The following is a 25,023-nucleotide window of genomic DNA, read 5'->3' on the forward strand; positions in this document are numbered from 1 at the left end:
TCTTATGTCTCATCACTTGGCTAGCAAGCTAGCAATGAGGTTGGCTCAGGCTAGGCCCTTAATAAATGGAACCAGAAGGAAAGCAGACCTAGGAATGGAAGGAATCAATGTAGACTCAAAGTTCCTTATGTGGAGAACCACTGATATTGCCATGCATTCCAAATATTCCAATCTTAGCTTAGCTTTATTGTTTTAGGAATCCTTATTCCTTGATGATCAGGTTTGCCTGGCATACCAAGACAAACTAGATAGGGATGGACACTTATCATTCTTTTTTTTTTAAAAAAAGAGAGAGTTAGAGAGAGAGAGAGAATTTTTTAATATTTATTTTCTAGTTTTCGGCGGACACAACATCTTTGTTGGTATGTGGTGCTGAGGATCGAACCCGGGCCGCACGCATGCCAGGCAAGCACGCTACGGCTTGAGCCACATCCCCAGCCCCGGATGGACACTTATCAATGAGCCATATATAGAGAGAAAGGAGCTAAATCTTAGTTGAGAGTGGGAAAATGGCCTGAAGGACATTTTTTTCCCCTTTTTTGTGGTTCTGATCTGAGGACTGAACCCATGGCTTCTCATACAGCTATACCACCAACCCCTGAAGGTCCACTTTTTAAAAGATGTGGTAGAAACAAGCCAAATCCAGTAGGGTAAAACTGAGAGTAGTTTCATAGTTCTTGGAAAAGTTCTTAATCATTTTTTCTCTTAATCTTTTCTCATAAAGATATGTTAAATATAAGCACAGGTCAAAATGTCCTTACATAGGGCAACATAGGGCAAATGTTTCATGACCCCAGATTTGGCAATGGTTTTTTGGATATTACACCAAAGTACAGGCAACAAAAGAAAAAAAAAACAGACAAGTTGAACTTCCTCGAAAATTTTAAAAATTATTATTCATAATAGCTAGAAAGATGGGCTGGGGATGTAGCTCAGCGGTAAAGTGCTTGCCTACCAATGTGAGGCCCTGGGTTCAATCCCTAAGACTGCAGCAGCGGCTAGGAGCTAGAAGATGGAAACAAGCCATACACAATGTTGCATACCTACAATAAAAGCTACTCAGGAGGCTAAGGCAAGAAGATTACAAGTTAGAGGTCAACCTCAGCAATTTAAATCCTATCTTAGGCTACGATTGTAGTTCAGTGGTGGAACACTTGCCTAGCAAGTGTGAGGCACTGGGTTCAATTCTAAGAACCACATAAAAATATAGATATTGTGTCCATCTACAACTAAAAACATTAAAAGGAAGAAAGATTCCATCTCAAAATTGAAAAAATAATGGAAAGGGCTGGGATGTAGTTCAGTGGTAGAATGCCCTAGATTCAATCCCTAGTACCTAAATAAATAAATAAATAAATGGTGGAAACAACCTACATGTCCATCAATGCAATGAATGAATTATTATTCAGTCTTAAAAAAATAAATTCTGATACATGCAACAACACGGAAGAACCTTGAATACACTATGCTACAAGAAATAAGAAGTCACAAAATATATGATTCCACTAAGACACCTAGCATAGTCAAATTGTTTAATGGCAACAGTGGCTACCTGTTGAGGATCATAAAGAATGGTGTTTATTATTTGATGACTAAAGAGTTTCAGTACACAAGGATGAGAAAGTTTTAGAGAGACAGATAGTGATGGCTGCACAATGGTGTAAATGTATTTAATGCCACTGAACGTATTCTTAAAATTTTAAAAATGGTAAATTTCTTGTCGTGTACATTTTAGCACATGTAAAAAAAACAAGTCAAAATGAAAAAGCTTTACAGACAAATAAAATGTCTGCATATACACTATAAAAATGCTTGCAGTTTATTATGCTAGAAAATGCATGACTATTGAGTCATACTAAGGGCATTAACTCATTAAAAAAAATTGCACTCCTTGAAGTCAATGAAAACTGACAGAAAACTATTCTCTCTCTTCTGGATGTTTGAAAAGAAAGCCTACTGTGAGAGACTGGGCTCTACTTAATCAGCAATAATGTATAGCCTTTGATGTCTTAGAAGAGAGGCTAAATGTATCTGGGGTCATCAGGAATCAAGAATAAACAAATCTCTTGCAAGAAGAAAACGGCAAGCTGGGCAGGCATATGTTTTTAAAAAGCCCTATATTGTCTACTAGCTAAGTGCTAAAATTCCAGTTAACACCTATCCATGGTCTTTAGGTTTTATTTTAGGAGTACTTTAGAATCTACTAGGAATAAAATTCTTAATTTTTTTCTTACTCATTCTGTGGCTAACAGCTGCAGGGCCCTACTACATGCCAAAGCCAGCTCTTTGAAAAGCTGCGAATACTCTTAACATTAAGTGACATTAGCATTAATGTTCATAAGTGAAGGGAGAGAAGTGCTCCAATAATGTTGGAGATAAGCAAGGCAGTCAAATAACTCTAATCTGATAGTGCTGAGAATAAAAACAAGTACACTATAATGCTGTCTGTCATTCAGCACTCTTCAAAGACAGGGAACAGAAGCAACAGCTATTTTAAGGGTGGTTTTGAAAAGGGTCCCAGAATAGTGTCACCCTCCCTGCCCCAACCCCCAAGTGAAAAGGAATGTTAAAAGGAGGTTTACCTAAGTATACAAAAACTCCATGACAGAAAGAACTATACTTATTCATTGTTGATCCCTACTACCCAGCACCATATCTTGTATTACAGCAGGCAAGTAATTATTATCAGTTGATTTACTTTCCCATTCTTTTATAGGTCCTCTTCCTCTCCACAGGGCTCACTTCATCTCTGGCTCATGGACTCTTTTTGAGAGGCACTTTCATCACTTCATTTAACTTTGAAAGAAGTTGGAGGAGGGTGAGGACATGTGCTTGCTAATCATCCTTTTCCAGATTGTCTCATGCACCAGAATGAGCTTTTATTATTGGTCTGTGGCTGCTTCTGCTGGAGAAAGATTTCAGCCTGACCTTCCCAAGCTGCTAGGGATGAATGCTGCACGTGGCTGACAGTGAAAATGTCTTCCTATTTTTTAAAAAAGCTTTTAGGCTAACCAGAGCTCATTGATGTAGGAAAGTCATCCCTTTCTCACTGTTCAGAATTCAAGGTGTTGCATTCTTCTGCATAAAAAATGACATAGAAACTGACACAAATGGGTCCAAGAGAAAAAGACAGCAGCATCAGGAAGCACCTCACAGAGAGCATAGCATCAAAGAATAGGACTCCGGACTGCTCTATAGGCAGAAAGGAAAAAAAAGCCATTTATAACAGAGTTTTAAATGTGAGGATGGATTCGCACAGCTGGCCTCACAAAAGAGAACAAATATGTCAAAGGGAACAACTGACAGACTAATAGAGTACTATCCATCTGGCTGAGGAAAGAAGCACTGGGGAATACTGAGAAGCCTGTCTGTTAGGAAAAAACTTGCCTTGTGCTTCATTGGGTGAACTGAATAGCTTTTAGGAACACTGAACACATGGTCATACCATAGCTGCTGGCTGGTCCTGTCAGGAAGAAGCTCAGAAAAGGGGTACAATGATGCATTGGCAAGCAAGGGAGAAAGGAGCATATGTGGTCTTCTTATTGGCTTGGAATCCATACCCTGGCCCCTCCAACTTGGGAGAAGGATGAGAAGAAAGGAAGGGGAATCATGTGAAGAAGATATCTTATTTTCTGCTTTTAAAAATGGACTCAAGTGTCTCAGAATGAAACATCAGGTTCAACCCTATGCCATGCTAATGCCCCATCTGTACTTTTATATAATGTAGAGCTGAGTGCAGGCACTTTGGGAGAAGGGGAAATCAGGCCAGATTCAAGTAAAGCAAAACACAAGCTCTCTGCATTTCCATCTCAGTCCATACCATAAAAAACCCTGCTCAGAAAATAATTGCTCAAGGCAAAGGGAACTCAATTACTAAGGAAAATCTGTCCCAAAAAGGGCTCATGTTTTAACGAGCCCAAAAGCTTCAAATTAAGCTGAACTAAGGGTTTTTCTAATTGGCAGTTTTATACATTTCTAAGATCTCATTTCTTACTTTCAAAAATCAAAAATGACTCTAAGATTTTAAAAAGTAATGATTTATCACCCACTCTAAAACAATAATTCACCAAATTTTCAACTATATTTCTCCTATGTAATTAAACAAACCGTGCAGATGGCACAAATGCAGAAGATATTACTTGCTATTTTAAGTACTATCAAGCAATCCTGTACTAATTCCTCTCAAACGGCCTGGCTCTTGCCATTCCCCATTCCCGTTCAGTCACAGAATCACCTGCCACCAGAGAGAAGGCAACTGATTGATCCTAGCCACCAACTAGGTCACTCTGAGAAGAGTAATGGCTTACCTGCTCCTCGGACAGTTGGGATATGTGATTCACAGCAGCATAGGACTCAATTTTGGGGTTAAAGTGGTTGATGATGGCTCTGAAACAAAGAATTAAAATTAATATAGTACCAGATGGGAGAAGAGGATAAACTGGTTAAAAATAAGGATTGAGTACCTTCTGGCTTAGAGTACTAGATCATGGGAGTGATTGTCAGAAGGTAATTGTCTTCTTACTAATCATGAGATTACAAATGGAAGTGAATTAACAACTTTGAATAGGAAGAGTTTAATAATTTATTAGAGGACAGAATCAAGCATCTCCGCTATGCAAATGAAGCAGAAAAATCCACAACCAAACAAGCTAAACAAAGAAAAACCATGTGAGTCCTTCAGATAAGAAACAGGACCAAGGGTGCTGGCTTCCAGAGGGCCCTTATGTTTCAATCAAAAAGGGAAGTTGTGAGGGGAGTGAAAGAAGGGGTGGGGCAGTGGGGATGGGAAGGACAGTGGAATGAGACAATACATTATTACCCTATATACATGTATGATTACACTACTGGAGTGATCTGCACCATGTACAGCCAGAGGAATGAGAAGTATGCTCCATTTGTGTACAATATGTCAAAATGCATTCTACTGTAAAATAAATACATAATAAACTTTTTCTCTTTACAAAAAAAAAAAAAGAAGAAGAAAGGGAAGTTGTTTCTCTCAGCTCTGACTTGGGAGAACAAGACTCTGAGAATGTTGGTTCAATATATAGGCTAAATACAATCTCTCAAGAAACTCACCTTCATCAAGGCTACAAACAATGTTCACACTTTTTAGTATATAGTTTTAATCCCTGTTTTCCACCCCCTTGGTCATTACTAGGGATTGAACCCAAGGTGTTCCACCACTGAAGTACATTCACAGTCCTTTTTATCTATCTATCTATCTATCTATCTATCTATCTATCTATCTATCTATCTATCTTTTTAGTTGTAGATGGCCACAATCTCTTTATTTATTTATTTTTATGTGGTGCTGAGAATTGAACCCAGATCCTCACAGGTGCGAGGCAAGGGCTCTACCACTGAACTACAACCCCAGCCCAAGTCCTTTTTATTTTTTTTAATATTTATTTTTTAGTTGTAGTTGGACACAAAGGTATTGTACCTTTATTATTATTTATTTATTTTTTATTTTATTTTATTTTTATTTTACTTTTTTACCATACGATTTATTTTTTTTAGTCATACATGACAGCAGAATGTATTTTGACATATAATACACACATGGAATGTACATACATCCATCATATTGTCTATTCTATTCTGTTGCCCTTCCTATCCCTCCTACTCCTCCCCTCCTCTCCCATCCTTTCTCTCTATCCGATCAATTATTATTTTTAATTATATTTTTAGGTGGTGCTGAGGATCGAACCCGGGGCCTCACATAGCACTCTACCGCTGAGCCACAACCCCAGCCCCCCTTTTTATTTTTTATATTGAGATGTGGTCTCATTAAATTGTTGAGGCTGGCTTCAAATCTGTGATTCTCATTGCCTTAGATTCCAGAGTAGTCAGGATTAGAGGTGTGCACTACTGCATTCAGTTCAACCCCAAATTTTAATCCCAACCATTCAACCCAAAATCTGAGTTAACATTTTTCAAACACTCCTGCTGCATCGCTCCCTAGCTTCCAAGGTTACCAAGTCTTATCAGCCCCACCTCAAAAATGTCTAAAATCTGAAATAAATATATTTCCCTGAAACCAATATCTTGGGATAAATTCTTGTCATTTCTAGCCAGGTGCAGCAGAAAGAATATTGGGTTTTAAATCAAGGTTTCACAGGAGTTCATACTGATATAAATAAATGATTAAGAAAATTGGTAAAAGAACCAAATCTTTCTCTCTCTCTTTCAATCTCTGTACTGGGGATTGAGCACAAGGCCTTGCAAATGCTAGGCAAACACTCTACCTCTGAGCTACGTCCCCAACCCAAACCAAATCCTTCTAATATAATAATTCAAGTAACATGTGTAGATATTCTCTCCTATAGGAGGTAAAGTTTAAATTCCACCCTTAAGGAAGAGCTAGATTTAGTGCCTTATTTAGGATAGCAAAAGGACAAAACAGTAATTTTACAGTAAAGAAACCTAGCAAATGCTAATTTAATCAAATGATAAAGGTTAACATCACCAGTGATATCATGGGAATTTCACATAACCCCTATTGTAATATCATGAGAAGGGCACTTCACCTCTGTTGTTTTCTTCCAAAAGCTATAACCCTAATCTAAACGTAAGAAAAATATCAGACAAATCCAGACAGGGGACATTCCACAGCATCTCAGTTCTCCTTAAGATTGTGAATGTCCTGAAAAATAAGACTTGAGAAATTGTCACAGACTAGAGGACACTGGGGAGATATAACAACTAAATATAGCATGATACCCTGGACTGGATCCTGTACATAGAAATAGAATATTAATAAATAAACTGGTGAAGTCTAAGTAAAATACAGAGTTTTAGTTAACAGTGATGTAACAATGCAGTTTCTTTTGTTGACAGATGTACTATGTTAATGTAAGATGAGTAAAAGTAGGCCGAGGGTACATAGGAACTCTGTACACTATCTTTGCACTTTTTTTTTTGAGAGTACTTATTATATTTTATTTTGCATGCTCACAAATTGCGGGAATGTTTTTAACAAAAAAATGTAGTAAAACACTCATGAAATAGATGTGTGGTATTTTTTAAAATTTTAAAAATAAAGTACATGAAGTATAGTATCAATTTCTTTTTCTTTATAAATCTAAAATTATTCCAAAAGAAAAAGTTTATTAAAATGTGTGTGCATGGGGCTGGGGATGTGGCTCAAGCGGTAGCGCACTCGCCTGGCATGCGTGCGGCCCGGGTTCGATCCTCAGCACCACATACCTACAAAGATGTTGTGTCCGCCGAGAACTAAAAAATAAACATTAAAAAAATTCTCTCTCTCTCTCTCTCTCTCTCTCTCTCTCTCTCTCTCTCTCTCCTCTCTCACTCTCTCTTTAAAAAAAAATGTGTGTGCATGCCAGTGGCACACATCCCAGCAGCTTTGGAGGCTGAGATGGGAGGATTGAGAGTTCAAAGTCAGCCTCAGCAACAGCTAGGTGTGAAGCAACTAAGTGAGACTCTGTCTCTAAATAAAATACAAAATGGGCTGGGGATGTGGCTCAGTGGTCCTGAGTTCACTCCCTGGTACCCTCCTCCGTAAAAAAAAAAAAAAGTGTGTGTGTGCATGACAGAGCATAACAGAAATCAACATTTCCTTTTAATATGATATCCATTGATAGTAAAAAAATTATAGACCCATTTTATCTAATGCAAGTAATAATAGTAATAAGGCAGAAGCTTAAAAAATATCATAGCTTGTTATTTTATTTTATTTTCACAATAAGACATGGTCTTATTATGTTGCCTGGGCTGGTGTTGAACTCCTGGGAAATCCTTCCATCTCAACCTCACAAGTAGCTGGGACTATAGGTGTGCACCACCATGCCTGAAAAATCATAATTTGGCTGGTTGACCATTTGTTATTCTGATTCTTGGCAAACCATGTATCTCACCAAAGGAAAAAGTGGTAACAATCACACTTGGCATAGTATCTGGGAATAGTACATTATAGGCATATAATAAAGGTATGCTGAAAGAAGCTGGGAGCAATGGTACACTCCTATAATCCCAGCTACTCAGAAAGCTGAAGCAGAAACTTTGAGTTCAAGGCCAGCCTGGGCAATTCAGCAAAACCCTATCCCAAAATAAAAAATAAAAAGGGCTGAGGATATAGCTCAGTGGCAGAGCATCAAGGTTCAATTGAAACCTAAAAAAGTATTGGGGGAAAAAAAAGTTTGCTGAAAGAATGACTAAATTTGAGAGGGTTCTTACAATATTTATATGATATATAAAATAAATATATAACATTTATGTAACTGTATATACTATAATAAAAGCAATGTCAAATGTTTGGCACACAGCTGGTGCTCAATAAATATTCAATGAGTGAATAAATCAAACAGGATAGAAATGGGTCAGGAGAAGAGTTCTGAAAACTAATTTTTCTAGAGAATAACAAGAGGAGCAGACATAATATCTGTCTGTTAAGACTGAGGCTTGGGGATGCTGGGTTGTGGCTCAGTGGTAGAGCACTTGCCTCCCATATATGAGGCACTGGGTTGGATCCTTAGCATCACATAAAAAAATGAATAAAGATATTGTGTCCAACTAAAAAAATATTAGAAAAAAAGATTGAGGCTTGGGGGCTGGGGCTGTAGCTCAGTGGCAGAGTGCTTGCCTAGCACGTGTGAACACTGGGTTCGATCCTCAGCACCATATATTTGTTATTATAAAAGTAAACAAATAAAATAAAGGCATTCTGTCCATCTACAACTACAAAAAATATTTTAAAAAAAGAAAAGAAAAAAGATTGAAGATTGGTGTAAATCCAAGGTGGAAAAGAATTTTGTAACCAAACATTTTGTCAAATATGTTTTTCACTCAGAGAAACACTCAGAGGGTGAAGTTTGAGTTTACTGTCAGGGATGACCACAGCCTAGAAGCAAATGAACCTGATTGATGCTTCAAAATAAAAAGTGATCTATTTGGACTTCGTTGAGTTTAAAAGATTTTGTGTGGCAAAAACCCATCAAGAAAGTGAAAAGAGGACCTACAGAATAGGAGAAAATATTTGCAAGTCCATTGTTTGATAAGAAATTTAAAGCCAGAATATATAAAGAATTCCTACAATTCAACAATAAAAAGGAAAGTAACCTAATTATTTAAAGAAGGAAAATATTTCATATATGTGAAAATACGCTCAACAACATTAGTCATTAAGGATTTTAAATGCAAATCAAAACCATAAGATAGCCAGGCATAAGGCCATTGCAAATCTGCCCCAGAGGCAGAGGCGGAGGCAGGAGGATCTTGAATTCAACGCCAGCCTCAGCAATTTAGCTAGGTGTTAAGCAACTTAGTGAGACTCTGTCTCAAAATAAAGTACTAAAATAGGGCTGGGGATATGGCTCAGTGGTTGAGTACCCCTGGGTTCAATCCCTGGTCCTGAAAAAACAAACAAACAAACAAACACCAAAACCCATAAGATACCATTTCATACCCACCGGACACTAGCATAGTGAAAATAAAAAAAAAATAGTAGGTGTTAGCAAGGATTTGGAGAAATTAGCATCTCCTATATGACTGGTGGAATTGTAAAATGACACAGCTTCTTTGGAAAGTGGCTCAGCAGTTCCACAAATATTAAAAAGAGTTATCACATGACCTAGTCCATCCCTAGGAATATATCCAAAAGAATAAAAATATATGTCCACACACAAAACTTGTACATAAATGTTCAAAGCATCATTATTCCTAATAGCCAAAATATGGAAATAACACAAATATCCATCAACTGAGGAGCAGATCAACAACAATGTTATAGAAAAAATAAAAAAGAAGGGGGACTAGGGGTGTAACTCAGTGGTAAAGTACTTGCCTCACATGCAACAGGAAGCCCTGGGAGGAAGAGGAAGAGGAGGAAGGAGGAGGAAGAGGAAGAAGAAGAAGAGGAGGAGGAAGAGGAGGAAGAAGAGGAGGAGGAGGAAGAGGAAGAAGAAGAGGAGGAGGAAGAGGAAGATGAAGAAGAGGAGGAAGAAGAAGAGGAAGAGGAAGAAGAGGAGGAGGAAGAGGAGGAGGAAGATGAAGAAGAGGAGGAGGAAGAGGAGGAGGAAGATGAAGAAGAGGAGGAGGAAGAGGAGGAGGAAGATGAAGAAGAGGAGGAGGAAGAGGAGGAGGAAGATGAAGAAGAGGAGGAGGAAGAGGAGGAGGAAGATGAAGAAGAGGAGGAGGAAGAGGAGGAGGAAGATGAAGAAGAGGAGGAGGAAGTGGAGGAGGAAGATGAAGAAGAGGAGGAGGAAGAGGAAGAGGAAGAAGAGACAGAAGAGGAGGAAGAGGGGGAGGAAGAAGAGGAGGAGGAAGGGGGGAGGAAGAAGAGGAGGAGGAAGAGGGGGAGGAAGAAGAGGAGGAGGAAGAGGAAGAGGAAGAAGAAGAGGAGGAAGAGGAGAAAGAGGGGGAGGAAGAAGAGGAGGAGGAAGAAGAGGAGGAAAAAGAGGAAGAAGAAGAGAAAGAAGAAGAGGAAGAGGAGGAATAGGAGGAAGAGAGGAAGAGGAAGAAGGGGAAAAGAAGAGGAGGAAGAGGAGGAAGAGAAAGGAGGAGAAGGAAGAGGAGAAAGAGGCAGAGGAAGAGGAGGAGGAAGAGGCAGAGGAAGAAGAGTAGGAAGAGGAAGAGAAAGGAGGAGAAGGAAAGGAAGAGGAAGAAGAAGAGGAGGAAGAGGAAGAGAAAGGAGGAGGAGGAGTAAGATGAAGAGGATGAGGAGGAAGAGGAAGGAGGAGGAGGAAGATGAAGAGGAAGAGGAAGAAGAAGAGAAAGAAGAGGAAGAAGAAGAAGAGGAGGAAGAGGAAGAAGAGGAGGAGGAAGAGCAAGAAAAAGAAGAAGAGGAAGAAGAGGAAGAAGAAGAGGAGGAGGAAGAGAAAGAGGAAGAGGAGGAAGAGGAAGAAGAGGAGGAAGAGGAAGAAGAAGAGGAGGAGGAGAAGGAGGAAAACCCCCTATAAAATATGGTATGGGTAAAAAGGAATGAAATACTAAAACATGCATAAATCCTGAAACCATGAAAAGAAGCCAGATATATACATGTAACTTACAGATCCTAGGGTAATATAATCACCATGGGAACTTCTTTTTAAAATTTAAATTAAAAAACTGGGGGTATATGGGGAATATAACCCAAGGGTACTCTACCACTGAGTTACACCCCAGTCTCTCTTTATTTTGAGATGGGCTGTCACTAAGCTGCTGAGGCTGGCCTTGAAATTGTAACTTTATGCCTTAGCTCCTGAGTGACTGGGAGTATAGGCATGTGCTACCATGCCAGTGCCAAATGCTGAACTTTTTTTTTGTGGTGCTGGAGATTGAACCCAAGGCTTTGTGCATGTGAGGCAAGCACTCTACCAACTAAGCTATATCATCAGCCCTGAACTTTTAATTTAAGGAAATTTCCCCCAGTTCTCAGAGTGGGGGGAAAAAAGCTCAGCATGTGCAAAAGATGTCAAGTTTTGGTTCTTGGAATAGAACGCTGGGGGTAAACTTAGTGGGAGGAAAAAAAATGAGGGAGGAAGAAAGGAAGATTGGTTCTAATTATTCTCAACACCCTTGACTTCTTTTTTTTTTTAAACATGAGGTGTCACTATATTGTCTAGGCATGTACCACCACACCTGGCTAGCTTCCTTGTTTTTTGTTTTGTTTTTTTTTTTTTTTAAGCAGTCGTTGGTGCTGTCCACATTATTCAGAAAGCCAACCATCCAGCATTAGGAAGAGAACTTAAAAATACAAATAAGAAGGCCCAAAGAAAAGCTCAAGGGGGGCTGGGACTATAGCTCAGCAGTAGAGTGCTTGCCTAGCACATGTGAGACCCTGGGTTCAATCTTCATCACCATATACAAAGGAATAAATAGAATAAATGTATTTAAAAAACAAAAAGAAAAAAAAAAGAAAGGCCCAAGGAAAATACTGAAGTAGAACTTAATGAGAAACAGAATATAAATTCTAGCCAAATCTCCAGCTTTCCTGAACCTGGGACTAAAAGCTCCATGAGATCAGGGACCAACTTTATTTTGCTCATCAATATATTCTTAGGTCTTCAGCAAAATGCTTGGCACATCAGGAGGTTCAATTTTACAAACTGAAGGAAGGATAAACAAAAGTCTACAAAGGTTTCTGTCTAGTCTTATAAAATTAAGCTTTTGCTTCTGAAGATCCATGATCATCAGCTAGTCTCCTACACTAAGAAAACAACAATAATATTTTATCTTCATCCTAGGAGATAAGGTGGTTCAGAAGTGAACAACAATGCTCCAAAGAAGGAACAGAACTGTCCCTGAAGACAGTAAGGTTTTTTCTTCTTCTTTTTTAAAGTCATATGTCATACCAGGGGGCTAAAGGAAAGCTTTCTGGTTCTTTTTATTTTTTATTTCTTTAGTAATCTAATGTCTTCTAAAAATAAACCTTGGCTTTTATTTATTTGTTATTTGGGGGTAGAAAGGATGAGGTAAGAAATAAAAGAGTGTATTATGTATTGGTACTGGATCTCCTAATCCTAATGCTACTGAATTAGAAAGTCCCACAGGGAAAGGGACAATGTCATAGTAATGGGAAATTGCTAAAGCCAGCCACAGTGAAGGATGGCTCTGAGCCCAAAGCATCTTTAAGGGCAGGAATCTGGGCCACCTTCCAATGCTAATGTCAACTTCTGACTGCTGAAGACAGGGGTCACTTATACAAACTGAAATAAAATGAAGTGGACAGATGGACTAGCAAGACTGAGTAGCAAACTAGCTGGAGATTTCTTGGTCCATTTTTAACTTATTCTCTTGACTCATGATTCTGCAAAACACTTCTCTTTTCCCAAGTGCTGGGTAGTTGATAGCTGAGGCAGGGATGTTTCACTTGATCAAGGTGTGTGTGTGTGTGTGTGTGTGTGTGTGTGTGTGTGTGTGTGTGTGTAACCTTTAAAATGTAAGCAATAGAGCTTAAGAGAAAAGTGAAGATTTAAAATGTAAGCAATAGAGCTTAAAAGTGAAGATTCTTCCTTATAACCAATACACATCTATAGCAAATCTTCCAAAGATGCAATTTTTCATTATCTGAGTGATATCTTATAGACAGAGGCATCTAAAGGTCTTTAATGAAACAATAAATAAATAATAGTTTCATCTGGAAAACCAGAACATAGTGACTGTTTCATTCATGAGATATCTGCAGGAGGCAGTCTATAAAGTCTGCTATGTAAATTCTTCAGGCAGAAGTGGGGGAAAAGGTAAAGTTTGTTTATAGAAAAAAAGTTTCTAGTAGTTCTCATTTCAAGGAAGAAGGAAATATGACTGGTATAGTCATCATGGCATAAACTGGCAAGATAAAATCTTAGAACATTTCACCCTAAACTTATTCCTTGAAGGCTACCAGAATTACATTAAAGAATCTGATTAGGCCTGGTAAAAAGTTCGGGTCTTTTTAAAAATTTTTTTTGACATTTTATTTTTTAGTGGTAGTTGGACACAATACCTTTATTTAATTTATTTATTTTTATGTGGTGCTGAGGATTGAACCCAAGACCTCTCATGTGCTAGAAGAGTGCTCTATTGCTGAGCCACAACCCCAGCCCAAAGTCTGGGTCTTAAGTTCTAACCTCATGAGAATCTATTATTCTCAAATGGGTGTTAAACATGTTAAGTCAGATTTTTTTTCCTTTTTGTTTTTTGCAGTACTCATGATTGAACCCAGGGTCACTCTACCACTGAGCTAAATCACCATTCCTTTTCATATTATGAGATAGGGTCTTGATAAGTTGCTGAGACTAGCCTCAAAATTGGAATCCTGAGGGCATATGCCTGTACTCCCAGTGGCTCAGGAGGCTGAGACAGGAGGATCGAGAGTTCAAAGCCAGCCTTAGCAACAGTGAGGCACAAAGCAACTCAGTGAGACCCTGTCTCTAAATAAAATACAAAATACGGCTGGGGACAGGAGGGGAGGGGAGAGGAGAAGGTCGAGTGCCACTGAATTCAACCCCCCATACCCCGCACCCCCCTACACACACAAAAAAAGAAATCCTGCCTCAGACTCCTGAGTAGCTGGGATTCCAGATGCCCAGCCTAAGGTGTCTTGGTTTTGTTTACCAAGTTGTCTTCACATAGGATGCTATTTCTCTTCACATAGAATACTATTTCTCTTCACCACTAAAAAGCCTAAGACTTACCTTTCCTTGAAGGTCCAGTTAAAATACTATTGCTTTCATGAATTGTAACATTTTTTTTGCATGTATAATAGGAAAAGCAAGGAAATAGGTAAAATCCTGAGGTAAAATCCTGATCCTTCCCTTACTAGCTATATGGCTTTGGGCAAAAGACTAACCTCTTTCTGAGTACCAGTTTCTTTATCTGTTGCATTTCCTCTGTAAAACTTTCCTCTTTGTTTTCCTACATACTATCTAATTTGCCCTAAAAATATTTTTTGTGGGGGGCACCAGGGATTGAACTCAGGAGTACTTGTCCACTGAGCCACATTCCCAGACCTATATTGTATTTTTATTAGATACAGGGTCTCAGTGAGTTGCTTAGCACCTGGCTTTTGCTGAGACTGACTTTGAACTTGTTATTCTCCTGTCTCAGCCTCCCTAGCCACTGTGATTAGAGGTGTGCGCCACCACACCTGGCCTAAAGGAACTTTTTTAAAGCAACTTTTTCTTTTTCTTTCTTTCTTTTTTTTGATATTTATTATTTAGTTTTAGGTGGACACAATATCTTTATTTTATTTTTATGTGGTGCTGAGAATCAAACCCAGTGCCTCACGCATGCCAGGTGAGTGTGCTACCACTTGAGCCACATGCCCAGCCCCAACTTTTTCTTTTTTTAGACAATTTCAGTAATATACTACATAATACACTACAGAGTATATTCTCAGGTATCTAGGGATTAAAGACAAAAAACTATCATAATTGTTTTTATTGAAGGGGAAACCTTCAAACATACTGGCTTCTGAGAAGGGGTAAAGGTATGACTGAGTGGTATGTGGCAGTGGTGTAATGTCATCTGAGGTTGCATTATTTAATTTTACACTAACATTTCTTTTCATCTTCAGAACTGCCTCACATACTCCCATTTCACACAGTAGTAAAGCTTTCTTCTTCATGGAGCCAATGAATCTTCAGCCCAACCAATTCAAAAAACAAAAAAAGCAATTTCCCTTGATGTCTGTTAACAGCAGTGCATTACAAACCTCAGAGACTGTGCTGATTAACATTTAACAAAATAAAACCTCAAATAAGAATTCCTTCTAACCTTTTCACTTTGAAACTATCTATTCAAAACTTTATCAACTAGCAGGACGGAGTGTCTGTAATCCTAGTTCTGGAGATTGAGGCAGGAGGATCACAAATTCAAGGTCAGTTTTAGCAATTTAGCAAGATCCTCAAAAACTTAGAACTTAAGGAAGGGAGGGAAGGAAGGAACAGAGGGAGGGAGGGAAGGAGGGGACGAGAGGGGAGGGGAGAGGAGGGGAAAGGAGAAGGAAAGAAAAGAAAGAAAAACAGACAAGAGATGTAGCTCAGTGGTAGAGCAACCCTGGATTCAATCCCCAGTACAAAAAAAAAAAAAAACTGACCTGTTAGGGTGTTCCTCTAATTTATTCTATAAGTCCTAGGTCTCACCCCTTTCGTGCCAATTAAAATTCCCTTTATTATACTACTATTCCTGTAGCCATTCTTTTCAGGACCAAAGACACAAAAATGGAACCTTATTATAGGGGGGCATTTTGACAACCACCCAGAAGGGTGAGTAACTTACTACTAGCCGGTGTATCCTAGTTGCTTGCTTTACTCAATGATCCAATTTTGTAAACTGGCTTAAGAAAATACTAAAGAAAATTTGATTCATTTGTGCATAACTTTTCTGGTTGAAGGGAATGAATGAATGATCACTAACTACATCTTAAGAGCCTTGGTATTTTAACACAGAAATAATTTGAGTTAGTGTTCCCTTTGATTTTTAGGAGAAAAACACATGTCACACCTGATAAGTTATTCACCTACTCGACTACATTTTCATAAAGGCTCTGCATTAGATGGATAAAGGTTCATAATTCATTAAATTGGAGAGGAATAGGAGAGGGTTACAGTGTATGAAATGTATAAGAACATGGCCTGAGAAGAAGCTGACTCCTTTTCTGAACCTGTGTGCATGAATATGTATTTTGGCAATATGGGATTCCTACCTTGATGCCTTATTCTGCCCAATGTAGGTTTCTATCTCATCACCTACTGAAAATTAAGCAATTGGCGATAGCTACTTTACTTGAAAAACAAACTAATGCCTTTTTTTCCTATTGTTTTGAGACACTGTCTTACTATGTTACCTAGACTGGTTTTAACCTTCTGGACTCCAGTGATTCTCCCACTCAGCCTTCCCAGTAGCTGGGACTACAGGTGCATACCACCACACTGCCCTAAAAATAAGCTAATTTCTAGTTACTGTGGGCCAAATCATAGATTTGAGCCAAGTAAAATGCCAAGAGTTTTGCACTTTGGTTAAATTAGCCTTCCCTGAACTGCCACAAGAGAGGAATACAATTTCTTCCTCGTTTAGGACACCAGTCTGACATTTTTTCAGTCCAACAAATATAAAGGGAGAATTGACCACAGGAATTGAAAGAACCACAAAAAGTGATCGGGGCACACCTGTAATCCCAGCTACTCAGGAGACTGAGGCAGGAGACCACAAGTTCAAGACCAGCCTGGGCAACTTAGGGAGACCCTGTCTCAAAACAAAATTTAAACAAATGCCTGAAGTTAGCTCAGTGGTAGAGCAAGTACTTCAAGTAGCATGCAGTAAGCCCTGGGTTCAATTCCTAGTACCAGAAAAATAAAGAAAGAACCACAAAAGTAAAATGAACCAGCTACATTCCATAAAAGGCATGACTTAATGTATCCCCCTTGATATGTCTGCTTTTTATTAAATATTTCTCTCAGTGAATGAACAGAAGCTCCAAAAGTTTCCTAAAGACACAATATCCATACCTACCCATGCACAGATTCCATTACTGTGTGCTTCAGGTTCCCTTTTCCCTGTCTATAGTGAAGGTCAGAAATTGCTGATAGAGTTCCTGGGACTACAAAATGAAAACTTTTGGCATTGCTTTGGCCCAGGGTTTTCTATCTCCAGAAGCAAGGTCCTTCTACACTCTCAGAAACACCTAGAGAATATAAAGGAATAAAAGAGGTCATGTGAAAAAATGGGTATTAGATTTTTCTGCCCCTCTTCAGGACACAAGAAAATCCTAATGCATACCTAGGAAGAATTCTAAAGCGGTGGAGATCTGCTTGAAATCTCAAGAAGTAATCTAATCTTAATTAATGAGAAACATTTCTATATCTTGAATATGACTTGGAAACTTCATGAGAGTCTGGTGCAGTGGCACATGCCTTTAATCCCAGTGGCTTGGGAGGCTGAGGCAGGAGGATCACGAGTTCAAAGCCAGTCTCAGCAGAAGCTAGGTGCTAAGCAACTCAGTGGGACCCTGTCTCTAAATAAAATATAAAAAAATAGGGCTGGAGATGTGGCTCAGTGGTCGAGTGCTCCTGAGTTCAATCCCTGGTACCAAAAAAAACTGGCATGAGAAAAACTGGAAATATTTTAAATACATCTCATTCTCATTAGCCCAATTAATCAATTTATTTACATTTAAGATAAACATTTAAAATGTTTTATCATTTACGTTTAAGTATAGGAAGGATAAAAGGGCAAAACTTTTTCTATCAATTCAAAAACTGAGGCAAATTTTTAGTGGATCACACACTAGACTGGGAAGGAAAGGAAATATTTTGTAGATCTCATACCAGCCAGATATAAAGGTATACAGATCCCACACACACTAAATTAGTAGAACCACACATATACTTCAGTGGTAGAGAAGAAGAGATAAGGATCTTGTGTGCACAAAAGGTGGCTGCCAAGAGTTCTGAGTGGTCCAGTATGGGAAATACAGATCCCATACAAAAGAGGAATGGCCCTGATGTTCATGCACAGGAGAGATAGGCCATATGGATCATGTACTGCTTTTCAAGTTGTCCAAGAAAAGAATGAAATTAAAAGACATGGAAAGAGGTTTATCCTCCATCCCAAGGGAATCTTTAAGAACTCCTCAGGAAAGGCAATCAGCAAGACTGCCAAAGCAATTAAGCAGGCGAACATTTACCATAAAGTCCACATCAGTTAAGTGAACAGAGATGAATCTTATTACAGTGCACTGTCAGCTCTGAGCCTGCAGGTGCTAACCACTGAGATGTGGTATTACTGGGCCCTGGCTGCTTGCCTGCCCACTGTGATTGAGAGCATCACCATTCTTGTCAGCTTTGAAAATACAGGCTGCTTTCACTTGCTCTGGCAATGACCTATATTGTTCTGAGAACTAAGACAAGTGTTTTCCTATAAGAACTTGGTGTGTGGCTACTGAGAGTAGGTAGTGAGGTTGGCTAGAGAAAGAACCCTTAAGGGAGGAGAGGATGGATGTGGTAAAAAACAGGGGAGCTGAGTTAGTTCCATTAGTAAGGTAAAGAGAATGGGACAGTTTACTAAATAAAAAATTAAATATTTTGCCTAAGTGAAATTGATGGTCTCTCCCCAAAATGGTAAAACTTCACTTCTCTTCAGTAAAAGAAATATTACCAAGGAATGATGCTTTCCCAATGTTAAAGGCATCCTTAGTATCAGTTTTATTAATGAGTTAGCATCAAGGCTAAAGGGTAAGATTTTCTTAACAATCTAGTCAGTATCTATTATTTAACAATATCTACTGTTTGAGGAAATGGATATTTATCCTAAGATTTACAAATAGCTCCTGAGCACCTTTGGGCCCCATTTCTTTCTGCAAATAATTTCAAAAGACAAAATGAAATTTCCAAACTGACTAAATGCCAACCTACTAAGTCAGAGACCCAGAGAGTGTTTATTCAACCAAACATTCACAAGGGGAAGGGTGTAAGAATAGCTGTGGAGCTGGGTGGCACATACCTGTAATCCCAGCAGCTCAGGAGATGGAAGCAGGAGGATCAAAGCCAATCTCAGCCTCAGACACTAAGCAACTCAGCAAGACCCTATCTCTAAATAAAATATTAAAAAGAACTGGGGATGTGGCTCAGTGGTTAAACACCCCTGGGTTCAATCCCTGGTACCAAAAAAAAGTAAAAACAAAACAAAAAAAGAGTAGCTGTGGAGACAAATTCAAAAATTATATAAGTTATTTTAAAAACTCATCAAGCCGGGCGAAGTGGCACACGCCTTAATCCCAGCGGCTCTGGAGTCTGAGACAGGAGAATCATGAGTTCAAAGCCAGCCTCATCAATGGTGAGGTGCTAAGCAACCCAATGAGACCTTGCTCTAAATAAAATATAAAAAAGGGCTGGGGATGTGGCTCAGTGGTTGAGTACCCCTAGGTTCAATCCCCAGCACAAAAATCAATCAATCAATCAATCAATACTCATCATATACCACATTCTATCACTCCAAGGAGAAGATTAGACAGAAGCAGGTAAGGCTCCTCCTGAGTCCAGAAACCAATACATTTCTAACTCATTACAGAGGGGATATCCTGAAGATATTGATGGGTGACAGCCATACTTGGCCAATTAAAGAAGTGCCACAGAGGGCTGGGGCTGTAGCTCAGTGGTAGAGAGCTTGCCTTGCAAGGGTGGGGCACTGGGTTTGACCCTCAGCATCACATTAAAAATAAATAAATACATATTGTGTCCATCTACAACTAGAAAAATATTTTTAAAAAAGAAGAAGTATAAGTGACACAAAATAGGCCTGCCACTGAAATTGCCAGAGGTTTTATAGAACATGTATTCACAGGCCCTTCTCTGGAGGACTAGAAGAAAGCAAACAAAGAGCTGTGGTAGAAAGTGATTTTCAACTGTACTTTCTCCCACAGCTCTTTGTTTGCAACAGGACCCGCAGTTCCCTTCCATTCAAGGGCAGTGGGAGGTGAGAAAAGGAGGGGTTTGAAACTAGATGGCTACTACTCAGAACCAAGCAATGCTGCCCAGGAGAGGACTTAATGGGAGGAGAAATTTGGGGCCCAATTCTTTGACAGCACCTCCAGTAATAGCTAGTAAAGCAGGGGGTGAGAGCCAGCCCCAATCATTCATCATAATAGTGCAACAAGATGAAGGTCTTTAAGGGAGAGTCTATGAAATTCCAGAATAAGAAAATGAAACCCGTGTGGAGGGTGAGGCAGTGGCTCTAGTAGACTGTCTCTACAGGAGGCTGCATCTGATTGTTTTATGCTCACAAAGAAGTTATCAGTTGCTTTGTCTCCAATATACTAGAAAGAGTCATAAGTTTCCCTCCCCCCCCCCCGAAAAGGTGATGTTACAAAAGGAAAAATCTGAAGTGATTACAGAACTTTGTTTATCCTATAAATGCCCTTAAGAAAAGAGAATTTCCATATTTTCTCTTCTTTCCTTACTCTGAAACGTGACTTATTTCTCATATAGTCAAGGAACATTGTGTTTCCAGAAGAGAGTCCTATGGTATCTTAAGTGATAGGTTTGCCAGCACCACCTATGACTCTTGATAATTCAGGTTGTTTGACAAACATCTGAATACCTGTCATATGCAGGCATTATGCCAGACAATGGGGAAGATGAATAAAATGGGATCCTAGATATAAAGGAGCTTATAAATTAGCAGAACAGACATTACCACAGATATAATTTCATTATGAAATGGGAAGGACTAAGACAAAGGTTGCCAAGGAGACACAGAGGAAGGGTACTCAGCCCAAGCTGGGTGCTCAGGGAAGGTATTACAAAGATGGTGCTTGAGAGTTTGAAATATCAATGGCTTTAATCAGGCAAGTAAAGAAATGTACTGGCACATTTTCTTACAGAGATGGAGACTAATATCCACAATTTACTAATTATACAAGCGAAGTATACTAGTTAATTAGGTTCATTCATTAAATAAACAGCTAAAACTTTCCAGTAACTAAAGCAAAAAGGTACATCTCCTTTTCTAGGATTTCATTTTACATTTTTTTTTCTGGCTAAAGGGGAAACAGGACAACCTTTGTTACTGTTGGTGTCCTGTCTGCTCACGCTGACTCAAAGATGCTTCTGGAGAGAGACTAAGGCAGGTTCTGTATCCCTTCTCCCTCTAAACACAATGTAAACAGGAAGTAGTTTTCTTAGTTGAAGGCAGGCCTTTAGGTCTCCCAGGGGAGTAGAGGGATCTCACCTGTGCTGTGCAGCCCTCTGCCGTGTCAGTCTCTAGCTGGTGATGCAGCTGCCTCACTGAAAGCCACACTAGTCTCTGATCGCCACCAAACACATTGAAGGTACTAAATGGCTCTGCTTTGCAGCTGCTTGTTATTTATAAGAGTTTCTTTGGTTCTCTTTTGGCTTATAAGATAATAATATCCATTTGGGAAGATCCTCAGCAAGAAACACAAAAAAGAACCTTTAATCCCACAAAGGGGCCTTAGCAAAACACCTTACTGCCAAGAGCTGTAAGACATGTAAACACCTACTCCAATGGGGAATGAAACAGCATCAAAATGCAAAAGTTCTTTCAGCGGGGCTTCTAGTTTACATAAATGACAGCAGTCCACCATTCAGCCAATGAGAAGGTTTTTAAAGGCATCCTTAATGTCACTTATAGTTCAGTAAATTTGCAAGGATAAAAAAACAGCATTAATTGCTGAGACTTGTTACAAAAGAAAGAAAGAGAGAAAGAAAGAAAGAAAATGCATAAAGCTATCAATAATTCACTTCTAAGTGGCTTTAGTTATCTCAAAATCCCATTTTGGATAATTAAAGTCTTTTGGCTATCCTCCTATTATTTTGAAGAGAATTAGAAATTAGTAAATTCTACTGTTTGGGGATAAACAATTAAATTCATCATTGAGAAAAGGGACTCTGGTAATAAATAATTCCAAACCATACTTCCTGATTACACTAGGTTAATCTAGGAGCTGCTGATACTGTACTTACTTCCTATTGTCTCCTAAGATCTGAAGCAGGGCTAGGGGCAGCTCAGTGTTAGAGGGCTTGACCTGGGTTCAATCCCTGGTACTAAGAGAACCAAAAAAAAAAAAAAAGATCTAAAGCAGACTTCTTTTTTTAAAAGCAATTTTTTTAAGTTGTTGATGGATCTTTCTTTTATTCATTTATTTATATGCAGTGCTGAGAATCGAACCCAGTGCCTCACATTGAGCTACAACCCCAGCCCCTGAAGCAGACTTTTATGATGGGACTCTGTAGACACATTGGGGTGCACGATCAGAGGGGAAGACCGTTAAGTACTTCTCAGACATCTCAATATCCAACTCCCTAGTTTACAGCCTCAGGTCAGGTGATAATTCTGGAAGACAGTGATGGTACTATAAAGGTCTTGTTAGATTAAATTATGCAGTCCAGCTATCCATTCATCCACTCATCATTTATTGTACTGTACTGCACTATGCCAGGGGCAGAGATTACAGAAGTTTAAAAAAAAAATCATAGTCCCTGTTCTTAGACCTTACTATTTATGACAAAAAAAAAACAGGTAAACAACTATACCACAATGTGATAAGTGATGTGAATGAGAAGTGTTGAAAGTCTTGTGGCAATGCAGGTGTGAATCATTCTGCCTCAAAGAATCCAGGAAATGTTCAAGGAAGGTGATATTTGAACTAAATTTTGAAACATAAATTTGCTAGGTGAAAAGTGGAAATTTGCTAGGTGAAAACTCAGGCACAGTGGCACACTCCTATTAATGCCAGCTACTTGGAAGGCTGAGGAGGAATAAATGTGAGTTTGAGGCTAGTGTGGGCAAGTTAATGAAATCCCAGCTCAAGTAAGAAGAAAAAAAGGAGAGAATAAAGAAAAAACATAAAGGAAAATCCTGGATATTATCCAATGATAGGGAATGAAGCAAGATTAAAATCTGTGGTTTTCCTACTAAAATATTTAAGATGTACAAAAAGGTATAGAAAAAAATATACTGAATGCTGTGTATCTACCATTCAACTGAAGAAAGCATTAACTACCTTTTAAACCTGTCCTGATCCTTTTTTTTTAATATTTATTTTTTAGTTTTCGGCGGACACAACATCTTTGTTTGTATGTGGTGCTGAGGATCGAACCCGGGCCACACGCATGCCAGGCGAGCGCGCTACCGCTTGAGCCACATCCCCAGCCCTCCCCTGATCCTTTTGTTAGTTGTCCCTCTTTTACCAAAAGTAAACATTCTTCTGAATTTGATATTTATCACTTACATATGCCTTTATTCTTTTATTATCTATAAACATGTTTCTAAATACCACATGTATCAATTTTGGGGTCTTTAAACATTATGTATATGTTACTTTACCTTCACCTCGCTCTTTTATTGAGTATTAAGTTTGTGAGGTTTATATTTATTTGTATAGTGGTAGTCCCATTTTTTTGGTGTCATATAATAATTTATTATATAAATGTAATATATAGTCTAGTCTATTGTAAGTGGTTTTTATTTTTGGTAATATAAATAATACTACAACAAATGTTCTTCTTTTTACATCCTTTTTTTTAAAAAAGAAATGGTAGCTATTGGGCTGGGGATGTGGCTCAAGCGGTAGCGCACTCGCCTGGCATGCGTGCGGCCCGGGTTCGATCCTCAGTACCACATACCTACAAAGATGTTGTGTCCGCCGAGAACTAAAAAATAAATATTAAAAAAAAGGAATGGTAGCCAAGCCTCCATTTCACCAGTCTTTATTTCTTTATTTAATATTTTATTTACATTTTAGTTTTCGGCAGACACAACATCTTTGTATGTGGTGCTGAGGATCGAACCCGGGCCGCACGCATGCCAGGCGAGCGCCCTACCGCTTGAGCCACATCCCCAGCCCTGATTTATTTATTTTTTAGTTGTAGTTGGACACGATATCTTTATTTATTTATTTTTAATGTGGTGTTGAGGATCGAACCCAGAGCCTTGCCCGTGCTAGGCGAGCGCTCTACTGCTGAGCCACGACCCCAGCCCTTTACATCCTTGTTTGGTAAAGTTTCTCAAAAGAAATACACCTGGGATTGAAATTATTGGGTCATAAGGTTTGGGCAAATTTTGATTTTATGAGCTATTGCCCAACTGCCCTCAAAGTGACGCTACCTACCAATAACCAATAGATACTCCTACCAGCAGTGGAAAGGGTTACACTTCTGAAATCCAACTCTAATAACTGAATAAACTGAAGAGTGGTTGGGCACAATGGTGCATGCTAGTAAATCCCAGTCATCTGGGATGCTGAGGCAGAAGGATCACAAGTTCAAGGCCAGCCCTAGCAAAAGTAACCTTGTGAGACCCTGTTTTAAAAATGAAAAAAAAATCTGGGGATATAGTTCAGTGGTAGAGGGCCCCTGGGTTCAATCCCCAACACCACAGTACTGCAAAAAAGGGGTGGGAAGGAATAGTGGCTGCTGTTAAGGGCAAAATCTGAAGGTGGAACAGTTAGGAGGTGGTTATAATATGAATGCAACACCCTGAGCTAAGATAATGGTTGTGGGAATGGAGGGGAAAATTAACTTAGGGAATATTTAGAAGGTAGACCTGAAAGAACACTGACTAGGTGGGTGATAAAGAAGAATCTAAAGCAACTTTGAGATTTCTACTTTAAGCAACTGTGAGATAGCCAACACAGGAGGAAAGGCTCTTAAACTGCAGGGGTGAAGGTAGTAATCAGGCCTATTATTCAGAATGTCAAGTTTGAGGTGCTTGTGGGACTTTAAGTAGTATATGAAGTTCAAGGGGCAAGACCATTCTGGTAGCAAAAACTGTGAAGCTTGTTCACCTGTAGAGTTACAAAGAATGAGATATGTAGACTCAAAACAGTGAAGGACAAAGTAGAACAGCACTTTCTACCAGTTAATACTTATTTCTCTATTTTAGGGGGTTAAAAAAAAATACCCAGCCAGTTACATGCCCCATGATACAGGTACCGTCCCCTTGAACTAATTCTGTATCTGACTTTCTGCCTGTCTAGACTAATGCCTTCAACTTAAACTGGAATAATCAGGGATGAAAGAAGACAATTTCATAACACTAGACCTCACAGAGCTACCAAGCTGTGCTTTAAATGTCTAC

The sequence above is a fragment of the Spermophilus citellus genome, assembly GCF_964194105.1.
Source record: "Spermophilus citellus genome assembly, chromosome: 16".
NCBI classification, from domain to species: domain Eukaryota; kingdom Metazoa; phylum Chordata; class Mammalia; order Rodentia; family Sciuridae; genus Spermophilus; species Spermophilus citellus.